The following is a 23,156-nucleotide window of genomic DNA, read 5'->3' as shown; positions in this document are numbered from 1 at the left end:
TGGTTTTCTAATGTCCTGTATCAATTTCCTGCACCAAACCATGATAAAATCATATGTACTCTGTTTTTTTAAAGAATTGCTGTGCATAACGTCAGCATCTTCTAAAATTCTTCAATGTTCCGATTCTTTTTGAAAGCAATATTAATTAAATCCCGAAATGGCCATTGGATCTCAACAGAGTGACCAATGTCTCAGCCATTTATCCCCACTGCCAATTCATGAACCTTACCAAATGAGGCTATATGGTTCATTGTTAGAAACATTTCAATGTTAGGGTGAGGGTGAATGCTTAGAAAAATAGCCCTAATGTCAGTGTGCATTATGTGCTAAATTATTAAAGCACACAACCCCTTTATCACAGATATATTTGTCAAATATAAAGAGTTGTGGTTATCCATAGGTTCCCCAAATGCTATTTGATTTAATGCAAAGCAGCCAGGAAACGTTATTGGTGCTATTGCCCCTTTTCCCTTCCCTCGTAGGTGTATTTTGAAAGATTACAGCAGAAGTGTACCAGACTGTCCATCTTGGAATGATACACCTCTATCAGATAGTTATGGAGTATATAAACTAAGACTATGGCACACACACTGGTGTAGAACTAGAGATAAAATGAGTCAATACAAAAGGTATGAGGGACAATATCTTTGAAATTTCCTCTCCTGGAAAATTGGTTAAACATTACTGTGGTTCAGGCTTGACATTCAGCCAATCAGGGTGAATCGCTTCAAATGGCTGGAGAAGGACTGTCAGTCCGACAGGTGCGGATTCTGTTCAGAAGACAGACAATCTCTTCAACATCTTCTTTTGCATTGTGAAGCTTTAACGACCCAACGCACAGCCTGCTTCAGAAGATTTACCAATCTGTATGTACATACTACAGGGAAAGTTATATGGGATTTGTGCTGGTCCAGGATGCCTTACCAGCTGAGTAGGCCTTTGTTTCAATATGTGTCTATAATTAAGCTGGTAAGTTTGGAGTAGGGCGTTAATGGATGCTAGTTATGTTCTGAATTGATTAATTTGTGTACGGTTTTAATTTGCTTTTTAAACTGAACAATAAATAAATAAATACATTATTATTTATATTTTAGTCCAGGTTTTAATAGTGTTCTTTTCTCAGTGAGACAATTGTAAAATAATTCTCATGGCTACAATTATGTAATGGTAATAATAATCTGAAACGAAGATTGGACAATTAAATCATGACTCTCAAAATGTCCTTTCTTCATGGAAAGAGTCACTTGCAAATTAAAAAGAAGGATCTGTTTTTTTTCTGTGTGCAATGATTATTTTTGCTTGCTGACAATGATTGGCTTGCAATTCTGCCTAATCTGCATATTTGTTACATTATTTACACGCACTAACCAATTAACAAAAAATAAAACACAACAAACACATTTCTTAACTCTACAGGCTGGCCCTCTGGTTCCTTACAGAGTCAGTCCACATGCCTCTTTTGTCTCCTGCACAAGCAATGAACCCCCAATATGATGTTGTCATTCCTGTAGGACACACGTGATGAAAATGTCTGTCTCCGAATACCAGACTGGTCCAAATGTAGGGGATGCCCCATGAAAAAACACACGCACCCTCCATTCAAGATATTTGTATTGTTTCCGTGGTGGTGCTGCTTTCAGCAAAGGCTGTGGTCGCTTAATCAAACATGCACTTTACAATGAGTGAGAGACAAAGGCATACAGTGAGACAGATCGAGAAAGAGAGAGAAAGTTAGCGAGAGAGAGAGAGAGGGAAAGAGAGAAACGAGAACGTGTGCATTTAGAAGAGAGAGAGAGAGCACTACATCAGCATTTAATGTGTTCTTTAAAGCTATGTCGAATGTACTTGATTTGCTCTATTGAAATAAGAAACTCATCTTTCCCTGTTCATACAAAATGTATTGATTTCCTTGATCAATTCGATTTTCATTCCTGTTCTGTTTATTAATGTTTCACTTACGCACAATATTTTCTTTTAAACTGTCAGAATAATGACATCACATATACGTTGAACATACTTGCATCATTGACAAAATAAATGTAACATGTTCTCTGCAAAATGAAGTATTATTCGGATGTGGTGGAGTCGGTGTATTAGCCCGAACCCAGAGAACGCCTCCCCATCAGCAAAGGATGAAAGCTCGGAAATACACACATTTCTTTGCATGTTAACTGAAAAACCATCCCTGTTACCTGAAAACAAGACTGAGGATAATCCGAGACATATGGCCCTCATTACGACCCTGGCGTTGGACCATGGTGCTAACAGCACCATGGTCCAAGCCCGTAACTTACCGACTCCGCCATGGCGGAATGGGGAATTACTGCCCCATTCCGAGGTTGGCGGGGCGGTAATTCCCCATGCCGCCATGGCCCTTCCCCATTCCCATTTTTGCCCCATAGGGCTCAATGGGAATGGGGAAGGCGCTAAGTACGGTGCCGCAAATTGCGGCACCATACTTAGCACCAAGGTCCCTTTGCGGGTTGGTTTTTAACTCCTGCAAAAAGCAGGCGTTAAATTCTCCAACCCGCAAAGGGACCTCGTAATCAGGCGTTAAGGGGTTAACGGCGCTGCCACCTTTTACGGTGCCGTTAACTCCTTAACGCCAGGGTTGTAATGAGGGCCATAGTCTGGACAAGCCCAGACTTAGTCAAACCATGGGAGAATCACTCCCATGCTGGCAACTCTCTCAACCAGCAGGGAAAACCTCCATCTACTTCATTGGGAACACCTTGCCTGGTTACCATGGACTAGTGGCAAAATACCCCATGAACAAGTGAGACACAGAGAGCGCCACATCACTGCAACCCTCTCATTCAATTCCATGACTTCCCTTCATACAACTAGCAAGACGGCTAGGGAAGGGGAATTCAAGAGGCTTCTTCAGCGCTGCCTTTCACTACAGATGCTTCCAAGATGGTGTAGCTGGTAGCTGTACTACCCCGACTCTCCAGAGCCCAACCCACCTCTGCACCAATTATAAGCTTCACCAGGTGGACCATAGAAAGCGCTGAGGTGTGTTCAAGGCTAAGGAAAAGGGTTGAGGCTGAAATGGAGCTCCCACCCGCAGAACTGTTGATAGTGTTGATTCCACCAACCTTATAACTGCAAAGTAGGTAGAAAGAGGTGATAGCTTGCTCACTACATGTTTAATATGAAGATCTTTGGTTACACCAGTGAATGCACCGTCTCACCTAAGTTTAGAATAGCTCTTGAATACGGATGTCAAGAAGAGTTGCCTGCTGACTTATGTCTATGCACCATGTCTAACTTTAAGAATTTGCTAAGTAGAGGAACGTCCACTGAGCCATTTATTTATTTATGTATTTATTCTTCAAGAAAGTTGAGGAAAATCATGGATATATTTTAAAATAAGGCAATGCTATTTTAACTGGAAGAGAAAAATCATGTGTGATTCCTTATTTCAGGATGCTTCAGCCTTCTTTTTAACCTTGGAGTTTAGTTACCATACATATTTCGATTACGTATATATGTTTGTATATTATGCTATTGCGCTAGAGCATGGCACAGTTAAGATTAAGGCACATGTGGATTCTATAAAAAAAATGTGTCTATAACTTTCGAACCCTATAATGCTTTTATGCAACATTTCAAAATGTTGCTACAATAATTTTGGAGGTATGCCATTACATTGAAAATTGCAGTATTATTATAATGATGGCTTTATATACATATATTTTTGTTGTGAAGTGCTTGCAATGTATGTAGGAATAGGATGAGCTGAGAGAATGTTGGTGTGCTGCAGAGGAATGTTTGGGAGTGAGTGATGTGCTGAGGTTCTAGTAAGAGTGAGTTGGGAGAAGTCAGCCTGGGTGATGGGACCCAGTGGTTCGCTCTATAACATCTCGAAGTAACCTATTATTAAGCTTTACTGAAGAACCATACCTGCTTGTCCAAGGAGTCTGTTTTCTAACAATGGTGACAAGGATTTATTCTAATAAGAGAAAGAACCATGCATGATAAGAAAAAGAAAAGATGAAGATGAGCAGTCTGCTGAGAGGTGAGCAGCAGAGAAGGAGAGGAACCACTGCCCCCCAATAGAAGTAAGTCCCATCACCCAGGGAAAAAGAAAGGGGAAGATAAGATCCAGAAAGAACCCAAAGAAAAGTAAAGAGAAGAAGCACCAGTGCAGCACCCAGGGGAGAAAGAAAGGGATGTAAGCCCCAGCGCAGTACCCAGGGGAAGATCTGAGAAACAGAAGCCACAGCGTGGTACCCACGGAAAGATAAGGAAAACAGAAACCCCAGCGCAGTACCCAGAGCAAAGAGAAAAAAAGTTAACGTCGCCCAGATAAAGAAGCCCTGTCCAAGAGGCTCCAACTGGGTGAAGTACAGCCAGGACAGAAGAAATGAAAGTGCAGTGGAAAAAAACCCAGGCCTTGGAAAACTGTACTAGAAGCCGTGTGGATGACATATGCCTGAAAGCAATAGGCTGTTGAAGTCAGCAAGAGGCTTTAATGCGACATATAAAAAGATACTGAGAAACATGAGAGGCTGTTGATGGGTTGAAAGTTCAACGGCATACTGGCCCACGTGTAGTCGACGAGTAATGTGTGTAAAGGGCCAATAGACCACATTCACAACAGTTGCAACATACCGCAAAGAAGACATACATCATTGTTCTACCGTTGTTTATCTGCTTAGAATGCAACCTTCTTTCCGTGATGCCAGTGTGAATGATGACGTCAATCGCATGCTGAAGGAATCAGCAACTTCAGTAGTGACGCTGCTTTGGAAACGCTCTGTTTCTCAATGGGAACATTGGGCTGCAACATGTGCATTTGTGCTGTTTTATGAAGAAAGGACCCCGCGGTGTAGGAGGCGCCATGCAGTATCCGGAAGGAGCGTTAAGGGAAAGGTTAGCAGGACAGAGTTTAAAGTGCAACTGGGAATAGTGCGCCAGAATAAAGGACACATAAAGAGGGCGATTCATGGAATAACTGTACGCCGAATTTGGTGGCGGCGAATTCGGTGGCGTAAGCATGAAAAATCCAGTGCACGCGTTCGAATCGCACACAAGCGATTCATGGAAGTCTGAGCGCATGTTTTCCTGGGAGCTGCGCCAAATCTGCACCTACCTTACACGTAACTGCGACATCCTGAACGCCGTACAGGTATAGGTTTCCACCTCATATCATCCTAGACCTGGTCACTGAGTGGGAGGATGACCTCACATCACCCACCTTGTGCTCCCAAGCACTGAGCCCCTTGGAAAAGGTGCACAATGTCCTGCATTTTTTGGCCACTGGGTCATTTCAGCGGACAACTGCCATAGTTGAGGGCGTCTCACAGGCCACTCAGTCACGCAACCTACAGAAGGTGTTGGCAATCATGACTGCATGCCCCACAGTCTGCAGGCACATATACATGCCCAGAACACCTGCAGAAAGGCAGGCCATGGTCCAGGACATTTACAGGGTGGCACACTTCCCCAAAGTGCTTGGTGCCATAGATTGCACCCATGTGGCCCTATGTCCACCTAGGGCCACTGAGAACATCTACCGCAACCCCAAGCACTGGCATTCCATGAACATACAGGTTGCATGTGATGCCCATGGAATCATCACCTCTGTCTATGCAAACTACCCTGGGTCTACCCATGACAAATTTATATACAGAATGTCCACCCTGACCCGGGCCCTGGAAGCTGGGAAGCATGGCAACACATTGCTCATTGGTGAGTAGAAATGTCTGTGCATATGCATGCATGTCACACACAGACAAATACACAAACCCAACTAATGACAACCATCATCACCTCCCCAGGGGACAGTGCCTACCCTCTGAGCACCCACATGATGACGCCAATACGGAACCCCACCACACCACCACAGGTAAGATACAACGCAGCCCATATGTCATGATCTCTGCTTCCAAAAGGTCAGGGTTTTCCCAACTCCCTTGGAAGCAGATCCATAACCCAGGTTCCGAGTGCCAACCAGTCCCAATTGGGACCTTTTGGACCCAGTCCTGGCGCCAGTGGCACCAGGCTCATAAATATGCCCAGTCCCAGCGCTGGAAGCGCCGGGCTCATAATGCTTGGGTGGACTTACCTGCAGCAGACCATGCTGCTTACTTGCCTGCCAGTTGAGCCTCTGATCCTCTTCTGTTTGGAACTACTTTTCCTGTTGGGTGGGGCTGGAGCCACTCCCTAGATTCAGAACACTGGAACTCTTCTGGAAGGCAGGAACTCTTTTCTTACCAGGAACTCTTTTCTTAATTAGGCGTGGCTGTGAAAGGAGACACCTAAGCACTACAGGAGGCTATTTAAACCACACCCGGTGGATGAATCTTGCTTTGCGTTATTCTGCACCCTCTGCAGCAGAACGCTCATCGTGTCTTCTGCATCCGGTCCTGGGCCTAAGGAAAAAGGCTTACCATCCTGAATCCAGTCTTCAGCAACACCTATAAAGACAAGAAAGAACAGGTTAGCATTCCGGCATCTGAAAGGCAAAGGCTTACCTAATCTTCGTGCGCTCCGGAGGTCTTCACACTGCATTCCGGCATCTGAAAGACAAAAGTTTACCAACTCTTCGCACGCTCCGGAGGCCGTCGGCGCTGCATCCCGCATCTGAAAGACAAAACAAGGTGCGTTTAAAGACATTGGGGAACTTTAATACTCACGTGCCATTACTCCTTTCCACATCTAACCCAGTGGGTATCCCGGCACCCTGCAGCCGCTCCGAACTTGTACCTGCAAAATAAAAAGACAGTTAGAGCGCATCGTGAAGCTGGCAACAAGCGCTTACTTACGTGCTTCCAGGCGCTTCTATCCATCACACGGGTTCCATCTTCAACTCACTTCAGCCCGTCATCCGCCATCGCCGGAACCCTGCAAAACAAGAGACATCATTATTAAAGACTTTAAAGACATTTGAGTTACTCGAAACTTACCGTTCGTGCAGTAAACGACGGACAGCAGTCCTCTGAAGTCAAGAGGCCTGCGCTACCTATCCAGTGAAGAAACTGGTTACAGCACCCTGCCCCGAGGCAGATGGAGAGCTCGGCATTCACTTACCTAAGACATCTTACTCTGCACGTCAGGCATACAGGGCACAGAGGTCCAGCCCAAAGAGCCAACCGGGTGCTGCACATCACCTTTGAAGATACGGTAGTCGCCCAGTCAAGACCGGCGCCTCTGCGAGAATCAGGTGAGCGTTACACCATATTGCAACGAGGGACATAGTGAAGTGCACATTCGGAGTGCTCAAGTCATGCTTCCGTTCCCTTGACCACTCTAGCGGGCAGCTACTATATGCACCCCCAGTAGTGTGCAGGATCATTGTGGCAGCATGTGTCCTGTACAATGTTGCAACACTGCCGGCCGTACTGGTGGACATGGTGGTGCCTCCACATCCCCAGCCACACGCCCTGGCGCTGAGCATGGGAGGGGGAAGGGCACGTGGCGAGGTAGCCCGGACCCAGCTTGTGGCCACATTCTTCACCTAAACTCCCACCGCTGTGGAGTGCACAAAGGCCTGGCACATACCAGGTGACAATCGATGATGACAAAGAGACAGTCAACTGTCACAACCTTACCGCCCTGAGAATGTTTCCACGGAAGTGCTACATTGTGTGCATCCCTAACTACTTAAACATAACCAATCCGGTGTGACCAAAGGAACACATACAAGGTGCATATCCCACAACCCCCCCGCCCTGCAAAACAGGTCATGAAAATCACTGGTATGTCACCCAAACCCTCCCAACCCCCATGACCCTTGTCGTCCACACCATCATATGGCATGCAACAGCAAAAGAGCAAACCAAATGGACAACACATGACAGATTTATCACAAAGTGCCACGTGATACATGGAAACAGGCCTGAGACAATTATACCTGACATGGAATCAGATGAAATGACTGACCAACAACCTCCCACACATACAAAGTCATAAAAGAATGCATGCAACCAGCGGTACCATCAACAAAAGACAGAATGCCTGTTGGTGTGCACATTGGGCTATCCAAATCTGCAAATCCCAAAACCGTGTGCTGTGTGTCCCCCCTGCAACACACCGCTCAGCACACAGCAAAGTGAGTGTCCATTGTGTTGGGGGTACACCTTGGGCATCATATAAAAAAGGACAAGCAACAAAAATTACCAAGTGACGCATGTACATGATCCAAAAATTGTAAGTGATTGTGCACTGCAGGGACACAGCATGGCAGAGAAGGCAATCTGTGTGCACGTGTGGGCATGGATGGGTGGTTGTATGTGTGGTGGTGCGTTGTGTAAGTGTGTGTGTCAGTAGGGACATGCACTCAATACATGCATGTGAAACGAAGTGACCCTCAGTGTCCTTTACACGTCACTTGTGAACATTGCCCATGTGGTAACCCCAGTGTGTCAAACCACACCAATCCCCTGACACCTGAAAAGTAAACCCAACACAGGAACATCCATTGACCAGCAGAACACATCATGTGCATAGTACCCCACATTGACAATGTCAGACCGTGACCAATCACTGTAGCCCAAGCGTACTGACAGACAACGAAAGCCCCTGCCTCATGTCCTCCTCACCTAGACCTTCAGAAGAACTGTCTCTGGGGTCCGTCGGCTTCTTACTTCTGGTCTACCTGGCTTTAGGATCCCCCTTCTCATTGGTTTTCTTGTTCTTCCTTTCATGTAAATAGGGTCTAGCTACCTCAGAGGCCACCTTGACTGGTAAAAAATACCCAATCGCAGAAAACTCACAGGAGCCAAACCCCCAAACCAGGGGAAAAGGCTCAAGGCGCCAACAAACACTGGAACAGTCTCTAGTAGATGACTTGAAGTTGTAGAATATGGGCAAGTAAATGTCCAAGCTGAATGATAGAATAACTTCCAAGGTTGCACAGTTTTAAAATGGTTCAACAGGATGGGTAGCAACATGAGTAGACAATAATCAATGAGGATGCAACAACTCATGGGTAGAGCTGAAACCTGAGTAGAAAATAACCAAGGAGGATGGCACAACTGGGTGGTTGAGCTGAAACCCAATCAGTCCTTGATAGCGTGAACAGAGAAAGGCAGCGACAGCACAAGTCCAGAAAGGCAGAGTGAACGCGAGATCGCTGGAAACAGCTGACAGCAAGTTAAGAGCCAGAACAGTTGAATAGCTTTGGTAAAAGGCCGAAGTCAACATTAAGGTATGGATATAATAGATGAACAAGAGATGCTGTGGTACAGAAGTGTATCGAGGACAACCGAGGCAGCGTACGAGTACGGGGAAAGAACTGCCCGAGAGATGGGCAGACAGATCTGCAACAAGGACAGTAGCAGGAAGAAAAACAGGGACCAAAGGCACCAGAGTGTGAAAAACAAGTAAAAGAGCTGGAGTCCAGTAGGAAAACTGCACCGTAACACAACAGCAAATTCCAAGAGGGAAGACAGATACAATGTGCCATCTAAATGGAACGGAGCATAGAAGTAGTCTAGCCAGCCATCTCTGCTAAGGACTGAACCGTGAGTTGTGGTTCTTGGGTCACATTCCTAATGCTTCCACCTTTGCCACAATTTCCAAGGGGTGAACCTAACAGGTACCAACTTGACATTGTCATCACCCGGCCCCCTCCCACCATCAGTGTGGCTTTGACAGCTAAAGGGTGCAGGCTACCATCTACAGCATGAAGTGCATCAAGCACGTATACAGGCAAGAAATGAAAAAAACATCACAATCAACTTCAATAAAAGCACAGTTCAAAAATGTACTCACCAAAATTGATTGCAGACATGCCGTGAAGAAAACATCCATTATCCCCACTAGGGGTGTATACACAGGTAGGACTGCAGACTGGCCACTGATATGATGAAAGTCCAATGCCCCTGTATAATTTTCTGTCACAACGAACCATCCTTGCAAGCCCATGGAAAGGGGAAGCAGGAGTGGCATATGTGTCAGGACCCCAAGCCACAAACACATACACAAGCAAGCTTGTATGGGCCCAGCTGGAGCACACAGTGGATGCTTTCAAAAGCCACAAAGCACCACACCGTCACGTGAATGCACAATAGACAAACAATATTATTAAAAACAAATAATAATGGCCACATATGACCCGGGGGGGCACCCAGGAGGGGGGAGGTACAGGGTGCACCTCAACACCCACATGCAATGATGTTGAGATGAAAACAAAACTCCATGGACTCAAAGCCTGCACGGCCCGACCTGTGTGGAAGATAAGTCGTCGTCCTACTCACCCTCTGGATGGAAATCAGAGGGTGGACATGGCACAGTTGCCTGACCACGCCTATCTGCAGCTTGGCCCTCCACGGCAGCAAGCATGCGGGTCTGGTAAGCCTGGTCCTGTGTGGCAATGCACATAGGTCAGCATGCATCACCTCACGTGATACGCGTGCCTCCTCTTGCAAGGTAGCATGTGTAACACGGAGTTCTGCCTGCATGGCCTCACATGACATCTGGCTCACCTCCCAGCATGCATGTAGCTCAGCTGAGATGGTGTTCTCAAGCTGCTCCAACCTCACTTCTGACCACTGCCTCTGGTACATGTTGAGCACACCCAGAGTAGATCTGAGGGATTGGTGTTCATCCCTCAGGGACTCCCTGTGTGCCTCTGCCTGAGCAGCAAGTGCTTCATGCAGAGGCACCATTTCAGCTCGGCGTGCCCTGTTTGAGGCCGCCATGCCCAGCCTGAGTGAGCAGCACGTGGACTGCGCTGCCTGCTGCTGGAGCTCCATACCTCGTTGAAGCGAGGGCCTTCAACAAGGTATGAGGGACCATAACGCCCAGTAGAGTCCGAGCTGCCAGTCCATGAAGCTTCTACAACACCCTTAAGGGCCTGATTCATCACTTTGTACATTGAATGTGCCAAAAAACATGATTCAGTGTGTCAAATCACCACACCCAGGCTCCACCAGTATTGCTAAGTGGGCCAAGGGCGTACTTGCAGTGCACGACAGTGCACCTTCAGGATTGTGCCGGTTTAACATAATGGACGCAATGCTGAAATGTCAGCAGCATTTCCATACAATAACGACATATTAGTTATTCAACAAAAATACTGCTGAAAACACATGTGTAAATAAACATTTTCACACACACCTAAGTAAGCAGCTGGAATGTTGCACTACACAACATTGAAGCTGCTTGCATATGTGTATGTGAAAGTATTCAAATAAACCCTTATTCAAATACACCGGTATGGTGTATATGAACAGCATCCTATACAGCAAAGCAAGCAGCTTCAATGCTGCTTGCTTTGATGTATGTGAAAGTGGACACATACACATGTGCAGGCAGCTCCATGGTAATTACAACCCGATTTGCGGGCTATAATCAATCTGCATGATATACCAGTTAGAAGACACCATTTCAGCTTGGCGTGCCCTGTTTGAGGCTGCCATGCCCAGCCTGAGTGAGCGGCACGTGGACTGCGCTGCCTGCTGCTGGAGCTCCATACCTCGTTGAAGCGAGGGCCTTCAACGAGGTATGAGGGACCATAACACCCAGTAGAGTCCGAGCTGCCAGTCCATGAAGCTTCTACAAAACCCTTAAGGGCCTGATTCATCACTTTGTACATTGAATGTGCCAAAAAACATGATTCAGTGTGTCAAATCACCACACCCAGGCTCCACCAGTATTGCTAAGTGGGCCAAGGGCGTACTCGCAGTGCACGACAGTGCACCTTCAGGATTGTGCCGATTTAACATAATGGGCGCAATGCTGAAATGTCAGCAGCATTTCCATACAATAACGACATATTAGTTATTCAACAAAAATGCTGCTGAAAACACATGTGTAAATAAACACTTTCACACACACCTAAGTAAGCAGCTGGAATGTTGCACTACACAACATTGAAGCTGCTTGCATATGTGTATGTGAAAGTGTTCAAATAAACCCATATTCATATACACCAGTATGGTGTATATGAACAGCATCCTATACAGCAAAGCAAGCAGCTTCAATGCTGCTTGCTTTGATGTATGTGAAAGTGTACACATACACATGTGCAGGCAGCTCCACGGTAATTACAACCCGATTTGCGGGCTATAATCAATCTGCCTGATATACCAGTTAGAAGACACCATTTCAGCTTGGCGTGCCCTGTTTGAGGCCTCCATGCCCAGCCTGAGTGAGCGGCACGTGGACTGCCCTGCCTGCTGCTGGAGCTCCACCTGCCTATCAGGGGGGAGCATAGATTGGGCCACACGTTCCATGCCTTGAGCAATATTTTCAATAGCTGCCCCCTGTTGCTGTGAATTGTCATACATGGATTGCTCCCACTCAGTATTTCCCGGTGGTGCATGGCCAGCGCGTTGCCGGACATCACACCTGCGGGACCCAAGTAGCCGTGGTCCTTTCTGGATTGGCACCGCCCGTGGCTGCAGGACTGCATCCCTCCATCAACATGATGCCGCAGGCACATCAGCAACTGGTGTGGAGGGTGACCGTGTGTCCAGAACCACCACAGGCAGATGTTCCAACACTGCATGGCCCCTCAGTGCAGGTGTCGTGGACAGAAGATCATCCACATCAGGATCACTCACCTGTGACAAATAGTCATGATGCGTATCCAACTCAACATTGTGCTCAGAGTGTTCATCAGAGCGTGACTGATTGCCAGCCCTGGACATGATGGTCAGGAGCACACATGGGTTCTCGTGGTCTACCACCCCACAACCCCCACTTGTGCTGGGTTCTAGATGTAAAAGCAACCCCATGTCTGGAAACACATCACCATCCTCTGGCTCCATTGCGTCATCACCTGTAACATGAACAAAAACATGAGTACACATGTCAGCAGCACATAACCCACAAACACAAAGACATCACTACATCGACAGCCAACAAATGAAGCAGACAAGTCACACACAACTCAAATTCCGGCATGCATCCAGTGGCTTTGATATGCAATGGCATCCCAAAAGCAGAAATGGATGCGTGTAAATTGCGAAGCCTCCACACAGGGCTGTCAGAAGATGTGGTGAGGCCCGGGGCAAAACATTTGGTGAGGCCCCCTTACAGTTTTTTGCACTCGGCCAGCGGCGGCATATCCGCACACAGGAGACTTGAGAAATCTTCCCTTGAGTTTGTGTGCAGGATCCCAAATATGGTTTATTACTACTTTCTCTACTGAAGAAAGGTTCATGCCAGACTAACTTTTTTATCATATGAATAAATATATATAAGATGGCATGAGCTCTCCACTGCGCCACCTCCAATTCTCTGAGGGTCAATCACTTTTCCAAGCAAAGAGTTGAGGGCAGATCTCTTTCTTCGGCTGGGGCCTCCCTCTGAAAACAGCCTCCCTGCCTCGCTAAAAACGAGGAGCACCATCTCCGGTTCCGGAAGCACCTCAAGACCTGTTTATTTGCTTCTGCCTTCTTTCTTCCTCTCCCTTGCTGATCACCTGCCTGATCCATGCACTGGTCACCTGGTCAAGCTCTGAATTCGGGCCCAGGTCCCTGCCTGTACGTCCTATTGCAATCCCGCACTGCCTCTTGGCTCCCCTGCACTTGTGGTCTGTATCTGTAACCCTACAGTCCCCGCTCTTGCTCGTATTGTCCACCTGTTGGCTACACTTATGAGTACTCACACTTGCCACCAGTTGGCTGCACTCTTGTTTCTACTTTGTTCCTGCACTTCTGCATCCTACCCCACCCTCAGCACTTCTCCCCTCCCCATTCCCTGCTCTTGTACGATCTGAATGACACAAGGCCTAGTAAGATCTGTGTTTTGTCCTACTCTTTTGTTTCTCCCTCCTTGCCTTGTCGCGCCTAGAAACACTTGCGTACAGGCACGTTATAAATGCCATATAATATAATTAAGGAGCACCCTGCCCCTGTTTGCGCATTAAAACACACATCATACACAGTGACAAATGATGTACAGTGGAGGCTGGTACATTTCTGAACTTAAGAGGCTTAAATGTTTGTTCCAATTAGTCAGGATCAACAGAGCACAGTGAGGGAGCCCAAACCAAAGGGTGGCTTGGGGGTGGGGGGGGGGGTTCTCACTCCCAAGAAAATGTTTGAAACATTGGGTTAAAAGTATGCATTTTATAGCACTTTCTTTGCAAAATTGGGTAGAAATCCACACAGTATTGCAATTAGATTTGTATGGAAGCACATGGAAATTCCCAATAGTTGCAAATCACAAATTGTGCATAGGAACATTTTCCAATACATTTCATGCCGCCTTTCCACACGGGATATGCTAGTATAAACATATATTCATGCTGGTTGTTCTAATTATGTTGAAGCAGGCTGCATCAATATTTTCCATTATTACCATGTACGGATTCCCAACCAGTAAAAATGCCATGCCACAGAAAGTATATCCAGGCTGACTGTGTACCATAAGTGTTATTACTGGCTAGATTGGCCTACATTCAAAGTGGGCCAATTTAGCCAAGTAGTATGTTTGCTTTAACCTTGATGCATAGTCCTGTGCATCAAGGGTAAAGCAAAAAGAGCACTGGCAATGCTAACAGTTTGGGCATTTGTGTAGACATGGCAAAGGCACTTCTGTATTGGTATTAGCTGGCCATTGATAGTGCCAGTGCAAAATGGTTTGAGTACCTGAGCAGCTAATAGCAGTGCCTCGTAAATGCCTAATACTTATACATAAGCCAAAACTGTTGGCTTTGCCAATGCTTATTTTTAAAAGAATTTCAGCGAAAGGCATGCAGGGTGTTTTTAAATTGAGTGGCCAAAGGCAGACCTGATTAAGACATTTTTATTACACCAGTTACGTGTTTACAACTCCAATGAAGTCATGAACTCTTAGAAGACTCCTTTGAGGAAACACTTGCAGGCACATTGAGGGCAAAGTTTGATGGCTAGCCATGTTTAAAGCTAGCCCAAAGAGTTCCAGTGAGGAGTTGTTTTGGGTGGGGAGGACAGGGACTGGGTGAGAATGCCATAGGGATAAGCATGGCCATGAGAAGTCATTTCACCTTTAGCACCTGCATTCATATCCATACACTTTTAGGTAATTGAAATCGTGATGTGGGGTTAGCACTTGCATGCTAGGGGAGTGATTAGAAGGGAAGTGGTGACATGAGACACCTCATTCTCACAGCAGTCCTTAAGTGTGATGTTTCAGAAATGAAGGCAAGAGGTAGCTGCTTGTAACATTGAAGCTTCACCAGAATAATCTCATTCGAAAAGTGGAAAGATTTTAGGTGCCCCCACACAAGGAAGTTTGCCCCTTCCTCACAGCTACTGACGTTAGCACCTCTCCCAACATTTGAAGTATTAGTCCCCTTTCCCCCCCTGACATTTTAGCCTAGGTGCACCTCTGATGCCATGAGCCCAGCCCTTAATGAAGTGGCCCCCAGGGTGGCTACATTTAGGGGTGGTGCTGAACACACACTCACAAAAAACACTTTCACCCATGCATTCAACCACCAGTTACACAACTCCATACATGCATGTATACATAAAACCAAACACAGCATTGACACAAACATCAACATGCATGCATGCATTCATACATACATGCACATATACATACCAATTTAATTTAAATACACATACACACTTTTAATTTAAAATAAAAAACACTTACCTTACCTCCATGCACCCTTAAAAAGCATCCACGCAGCCGACACGTAGACATGCTGCCTGACAAGAGAGAACTCCTCTCCCATCAGCCAGCGGGGTCACGCTGAGCAATGTGAACACACTGACTGACAATAGAGAACTCCTCTCCCATCAGGCAGCGTGGTCACGCTGAGCAACGTGAACACACTGACTGACAAGAGAGAACTCCTCTCCCATCAGTCAGCGTGGTCACGCTGAGCAACATGAACACACTGATTGACAAGCGAGGAGTCCTCTCTAATCAAGATGAACACACTGACTGACAGGAGAACTCTCCTGTCAGTCAGCGTGGTCATGCTGAGCAACGTGAACACACTGACTGACAAGAGAGAACTCCTCTCCTGTCAGTCAGCATGGTCATGCTGAGCAACGTGAACACTGACTGACGAGAGAGAACTCCTCTCCCATCAGTCAGCGTGGTCACACTGACAACATGAACACACTGACTGACAAGAGAGAACTCCTCTCCCATCAGTCAGCGTGGTCACACTGACAACATGAACATACTGACTGACAAGAGAGAACTCCTCTCCTGTCAGTCAGCATGATCACACTGACATGAACATACTGACTGACAGGAGAGGAGTCCTCTCCCATCAGTCAGTGTGGCCACACTGACAACATGAACACACTGACTGACAAGAGAGAACTCCTCTCCCATCAGTCAGCGTGGTCCCCCCGGCACCCCCCTCGTGACGGCCCTGCCTACACATGTACTGAATGTAGTATAATACCTCCATCACCACCACCTCTGGCAAGCACATATCACAGACAGAAATGACACATGGCAACAAAGAGATGGCACATAGCATAAGCATGTTTGAACAGCCAAATGGCCAGAGCTGCAAGTGAATCAAAACAACCCATGAAACATGTAATATGCATGTACACATGCATCACTAAATCATCATCACCAATATAGTTTCATCCATCTGCAGCTCGGCCCGTACCGGGCGTCATGGGCCCTGAAGACATAGTGAATGTCCCAAGCAAAGCGAGGGCCTTCAACGAGGTATGAGGGACAATAACGCCCAGTAGAGTCCGAGCTGCCAGTCCATGAAGCTTCTACAACACCCTTCAGGGCCTGATTCATCACTTTGTGCATTGAATGTGCAAAAAAACATGATTCAGTGTGTCAAATCACCACGCCCAGGCTCCACCAGTATTGCTAAGTGGGCCTGTGCGTACTCACAGTGCACGACAGTGCACCTTCAGGATTGTGCCGGTTTAACAAAATTGGCGCAATGCTGAAATGTCAGCAGCATTTCCGTACAATAACGACATATTAGTTATTCAACAAAAATACTGCTGAAAACACATGTGTAAATAAACACTTTCACACACACCTAAGTAAGCAGCTGGAATGTTGCACTACACAACATTGAAGCTGCATGCATATGTGTATGTGAAAGTGTTCAAATACACCCGTATTCATATACACTGGTATGGTGTATATGAACAGCATCCTATACAGCAAAGCAAGCAGCTTCAATGCTGCTTGCTTTGATGTATGTGAAAGTGTACAAATACACATGTGCAGGCAGCTCCACGGTAAATACAACCCGATTTGCGGGCAATAATCAATCTGCGGGATATACCAGTTAGTATAGGACGCATATTGACCAAACAACTTTGCTAAACACCCGGTATGGTGTTCCAATACAGAGTACATGTGTCACAAGATGCACCTGTGCTAGTGCGTTTCATAACAGTGAAGGGATGAACATCTGAACATACATGCCAGGTCAGTTTGACATTGCAGCAGTGAGTTGGCTTGTAGAATGGTGTAACATGGCTCAGAAGTCAGTGGGTGCAGTGCAGTACATGTGTACGTTACTAACAATCCATATCAACAATTACGTTTTGATGTCAATCACTTAACATGACGACAGTGTAAGGGCAAGTTCAGCCATCATGTGCAATGTTCATGCACTGAGTTGCATGGCTACAGTTAACCCCCCTACTCCCCCTTAGTGAAAATACAGGGAGGCATTGCATGGCAATGAAAGGTTGTCCAGAGAACTGTGTATTGGCAGACAGTGTTGGCTAGCGTCAATTGCATAATCTCAGTCAACTGACACTACAGCAGATGAGAATGGGACAGTAAGCAGGACACATGATGAATCGTCAGTAGTACACCCATTCATGCAGAAGGCACTACACCAGTTGAACAGAGTTAGGGGGCCTGCATCAGGGGGAGGCCTGTGCCCCACACAGACAATAACACCCCAAACATGTGCGTGATACAGGACTGAGCCTGAGTGAGCATGGAATGGATGACCAAATGCCATGATACGTATGTAATCCCGAACACATACTACAATGATCATCCTGCCAAGGACACATAGGGGCGTGCATGGAATGCACATGGAGCATGAATGAGCACTCATGTCCCCAGGGAGCATCTGCCATCTGCACAGTCCGAGTGAGACAGCCTGCATTAAGGACAAAGGATGTACCCCACAGTATGTGTCTGGCAGGTTGGCAGGGGGAAGTGTGCATGTACACAGGAGCGTGAAAAAGGCCTTTGCAGTACTCCAACATGTTACCCACCAGTGCCATGGTGAAATTGAGGTGCAGGGGGAGTGGAGGGGCAAGGAAACATGCCCGTGTGGAGTACCCGCATGCAAGCTGAACACACATGCACGTCAGTCATGCGATGACATAGTCCGAGTACTGAGTGGAAAGACACCACAGGCTACGTGCAGACAGGTCAGTGAGCTGAAACATGGACCGGAGGGGCAGCCGGGTGACTAGCATGTGAGTAGGGTAAATGTGTGGTGATGAGGACAGTCCCCGTCTGCTTCACATGTCCAGCATGCATCACACCAGGCACGCATTAGTGAAGCATTGCATGACTCGCATATGAGAACCATGTACACATAGCATGTAGTGGCAGTCAAGCACAACACATCACACAAGCAAACAACACATGTGCTGGACAAACACGCAACAACACTCACCGGACGTAGCATCATAATACTGAGTCTCTCACACTCCTTCGACCAATTGTGCCGGGATAAACTCTGCAGCAATCTCCTCGAGTTCTTCCGCCTCAAGTGGTGGCCCACTGCCAGTCACCTGAGTCATGGCATAATTGGAGGCACGCCTTTGCTTAGCACAGCGACGGAGGTCATCCCAATGCTTTTTGCAGTTCTGAGCTGTGCGCACCTCATATCCGAATGCACTAACACCATCCGCAACATGCTTTCAGTGTGCCCAACACTGGGCAGGCGTAGTATGGCAATTTGGGCCCACTAGTATGTTGCGTTCGTGTTCCAACACGTAGCCCACAAGGAAGTCCAGTTCATGCTTGTTGAAAGGCTTCTTTCTCGACGTGCCGGAGGTCAGAGCCGTGTCTTGGGTCCCAGCCTATTGTGCAGGAGGAACCGTCCTCCTCTTGGGCAGTGGTACAGACCCTGACTGGCAAATGCCACCCTGATCAGTAGGGGCAGTGGCGCTGGTAGAGTGGACCAAGGCAGTCGCAGGTGGAACCGGGACGGAAGCCCTGACTTGCATCAGTGGCTGCTGAGTGCTCTTGACAGGACCCAGCGCAGCAACAGCCGCTGTGCCAAGGTCTGTGACTGACACAGTCCTGGCTGGCAGACTCACAGCCGGGGTGGTGTTGGCTGCATCTGCCCATGCAGTTGCCAACACCCGGCTGCTTGGGGCAGCAGATGTCAACACTGCCCCAGGGACATGTGCCTCGGTCAGAGCATCCCTGCGTTCACATTGCTTGTACCTCCTGACCACCTGGAATTCAGCCTGGGAGTCCTCAGGTGCCAACGCATCATATGCTGGCCGACCCTGAGCCTGTGTGGTGGTTGCCACAGCTGCAGCTGCCACTACCGTTGGCCCCGTGACAGCAGATGAAACTGACTGCCGGGTCATATGGGTGCCAGTGTCAGGTGCAAGAGCTGCAGGGGGTGGTGGCATGACTGCACCAACACGTGGCAGAACATCCTGCCCAAGTGGCGCACCCTGCCTCTTCCCCCTCTGCAGCCACCCTGGCCACCCTGGACTCCCCCTACTCCCTGGTCACCCCAGCCACATCCCCGACCACGCCCACCATGTGCCGTATGCCCAACTGAGACGCCCTTCACATTTAGTAGCCTCCCAACCATGGCACGGATGTACTAGTGCCAATAGGAGGTGTACACGACAATTGTCCTGGGCAATTGGCGTGAAGGGGGCGGGGTACGTGATGTAAACAGAACCCCTGTGCTCCTGCAAGGATGTATGTAAGCCCTGGGAGAAAATGATGGGACACGCAATGCTCAGGCACCCCAAATCTGCAATAAAACCGTGCACGCAACCCCCAGTAGCCCACGTGTGTGGAATTAACCACCTGCAGTACGCGGTTGCACCCAGAGACACAAAAAACGCATATGCGTGGGACACACAGGCTACTATGAACTCGAAAATGGGAACACGATACATAGGGGGACACGCAGTGGGAAAAATAGCATGCGCGACTCACCGTCTGACTAGCTTGGGAAAGAAAAACAAGCGTAGGCAAGACCCCCGCCAAAAGAAGATGTACATCCTTGATCCGCTGTGAAGTGATGGCGCGTGAAACAACAAGAAGTATCAACCCACGCGTCGGACTCCAGGAAAAGCACGTACAGTGAACTGCTTTCCCACGCTCACCTTTAGCCCGTGCCGAGGGAAGCACCCGCACGTGCCACATCACTCGCGCGCTTACGTGCTAAGGCCCTTTCCTCCAATTACATGCTGACGTGCTGTTTTTTCACTTGCTAAATCACTATGCATTGAGCTGGCCAAGCGACAACACACGGAAGACTACACTCCTGCCCAGAAGGCCATTTTCCTGCCCCCCAGAGCACCAAGCAGTCTCCCACAAGCCATCTGCTGCTGCCTGCCTGCCTGCTGCCCATGTGCCCTGCTATTTTGTGCCTGTACAGAGGCCATAGCCAGTGATCCTGTACCTGAGACCACCTCTGCTGACCCAGAAGACTCCCGACTGGTGTACCATCGCTCTACAGCCCAGCCCCAGGACCAAGTTGCCCACCCACACCTGCCTCTGGGGTTGCCATGTCCGACTCAACACCATCTGGGGCCAGTGGCAACCCGCAGTCAGAGAGGCAGAGGGCTGCCAGCTTCACTGAAAATGAAGTTGGCATCCTGGTGGAGCGAGTCCTGGGGAATTAGGATGCCCTCTTCGCAAGTTCGCGCCTCGACAGGGATGGACGGAGGAGGATCTGGAAGGACATTGTGGATGCCATCAATGCAGAGGGGGTGGCATCCTGTGACTACGACCGTGTCCTGAAGTTCTGGGAGGACTTCAGTTCCAGGGCCCTCAGGGAGGCCCGGCACCTCGTGGAGAAGTGACCAACATCCAGATGAGGGTCCTGGAGCGCATTAACCCAGCGCTTCACCACCAGGTCCTCGAGATGCAGCACGGAGTCGAGTAGTAAGTGTCCATGTGTTCATCTCCAGCATAGTGCATGTTGAGGTGTGACAGGTGCGTGCACCATGCACGTATGTCTGGAATGCCCCATGTATGGATATCTGTGTGCAGGGACATGACAGTGAAGCATGTGAGTCCGGTCAAGCGTGTGCATCAACAATGGTGTGTATGTTGCTATGCATGATGTCCACATGCATGCGACGACCACACATGATTGCATGTCTGTGTCTGTACCTGGCCATGTCTGTTGTGTGAATCATGGATGCTGATGTCACCCTCATGGACATGCATGGTGTACATGTGTGTGTTACTGAGTGGTGAGTGTGTTACTGGGAAACGCCATGGATGCATGACACATGCACATCTCGATGCATGCATTGACTGTTGTGGCCTTTCTGTCCATGATTGCAATGTGATGGGAGGTGGACACGGACGGATCCATGACTGTGCGGTGGTGTATGCGCATGAGTGTTGCTTGCAAGGACCTGTGTGTTGTGGAAAGTGATGATGGCTATGACGTACGACAGTGCCACTCATGTGCATTTGCTTTGTTTCTAGCAGATTTATGTTCAGTAACCTGATGCTTGTGTTCAATGTCTCCCTTTCCACAGCAGCGAGTGAAGAAGAGGGCCGAGACGGCGCTGTGGAGAGGAGCGGTGGGGATGCCTCCACCGGCCGGAGATGCAAGGCCCAGTCACCCTCCCAGGTTATGGCATCTTCCGAGAGTGAGGAGACAAGTGCCGCATCCGCCACTACTGCCGCAGCTGCCGAGTGGATTCCCAAGAAGCCAAGGTTGGGAGTGGGCTCCTCGGCAGCGGAAGGGCCAAGTGAGAACCCACATGGCAGGACAATGCGGAAGATGGTGCAGAGGCATCCAGGTCGGTGGTGAAGGAGAGTACATTAGATCCACACGTGGGGCCTGGTCGGGGTGATTCCTACTGGTGTAAGTGGTGCAGTCCAGGGATAGGGGCAGGAGGCAGCACAGGTTGCTGTGGAGGTGCTTGTGTGTAATCCTGGCCCTGATTCTGCGACTGCATCTCTCTGCAGCAGCAGGGATGCCTCATTCCAGGCCAGTCCACAGGTAGACGATGTGTCCACATCAACTGACCTTCCTCTACCTGCGGACGAGGCAATCCGTGACAGGGTTGAGCCTGTCCTAGTCGGTGTCTCGATGCGCACACGCATGATTTGTGATGATGTGCGTGATTCCAGGAAGGACAACGCACATCATCACAAACTGCTGTGTGCCATTTTGAACTGGCTAGGACGGGTCATTGTTGCAGGATTCCTCCATGTGCTGGCCCCTCTTGCGACCCTCTCCTCCTCTGCACCCACTAGGCGCCAGTCGTCCTCCATGCGGTCTTCTGGCCCAGATGCCACCAGGGCACCCTGTGGACCTACCTCATCAAGCGCAGCTCAAACCGATGGACAGATTTTCACCAAATGTGCAGCAGGAGCAGCAGCTTGGTCCCGAAAGCGTGCTTTTGTAAATTTGGTGGAAATCCGTCCAGTAGTTTTTTTAAAACGACCAAAAGGTAGGTCTCAACAAATTAGTGATATATATGTCCGCTACGCAGACACACTTCTCTGTTCACTCCACGGAGAGGACACCGATTGGTTAATCGGCTTGCATCATGTCTGCTGATAAGGGACGTGTTCGCTGATTGCTGGTATGAGGCGTGAGGTGCGTCACATTGTTTTGATGCACCCGCCATCTTGGATCCGCGGACACCGCGTCGTTGAACACAGGAAAAATACAATTTCGGGGAGTGTGTTGGTAGGTAGGAGTGCTTGGGGAGGGTGGGGGCGTAAGAGATGGGCCAAATGCTGTATTTGTTTAGGTGGCAGGTGCCCCTGATATGTTTGTGATGTCTGCGATCACCGTGGCTGTCCGCGGACGTACTAAATGCTGGGCGCACTACTAGCTATTTTACTTTAGTATAATGTTGTTTTTGGTTTGTTAATAGAGCATTGGTTGTAATTAATATCCCCTATAAGCAGCCCACAAATCACAGTCAAAATGTTTGGTAGCATGGGTGTGTTATACTGCGGTGGTTGTGGCCAGGGCCTGGAGTCTTGGGTGCATGGCACAGATTTTTTTGGATGAACTGCAAAACAGTGGCATCACTGTCCTGACCAAATTTAGG

This window comes from Ambystoma mexicanum, chromosome 5q (genome assembly GCF_040938575.1).
Source record: "Ambystoma mexicanum isolate Mex_15411 chromosome 5q, UKY_AmexF1_1, whole genome shotgun sequence".
In the NCBI taxonomy this organism is placed as follows: domain Eukaryota; kingdom Metazoa; phylum Chordata; class Amphibia; order Caudata; family Ambystomatidae; genus Ambystoma; species Ambystoma mexicanum.
This window is presented reverse-complemented; position numbering follows the sequence as displayed.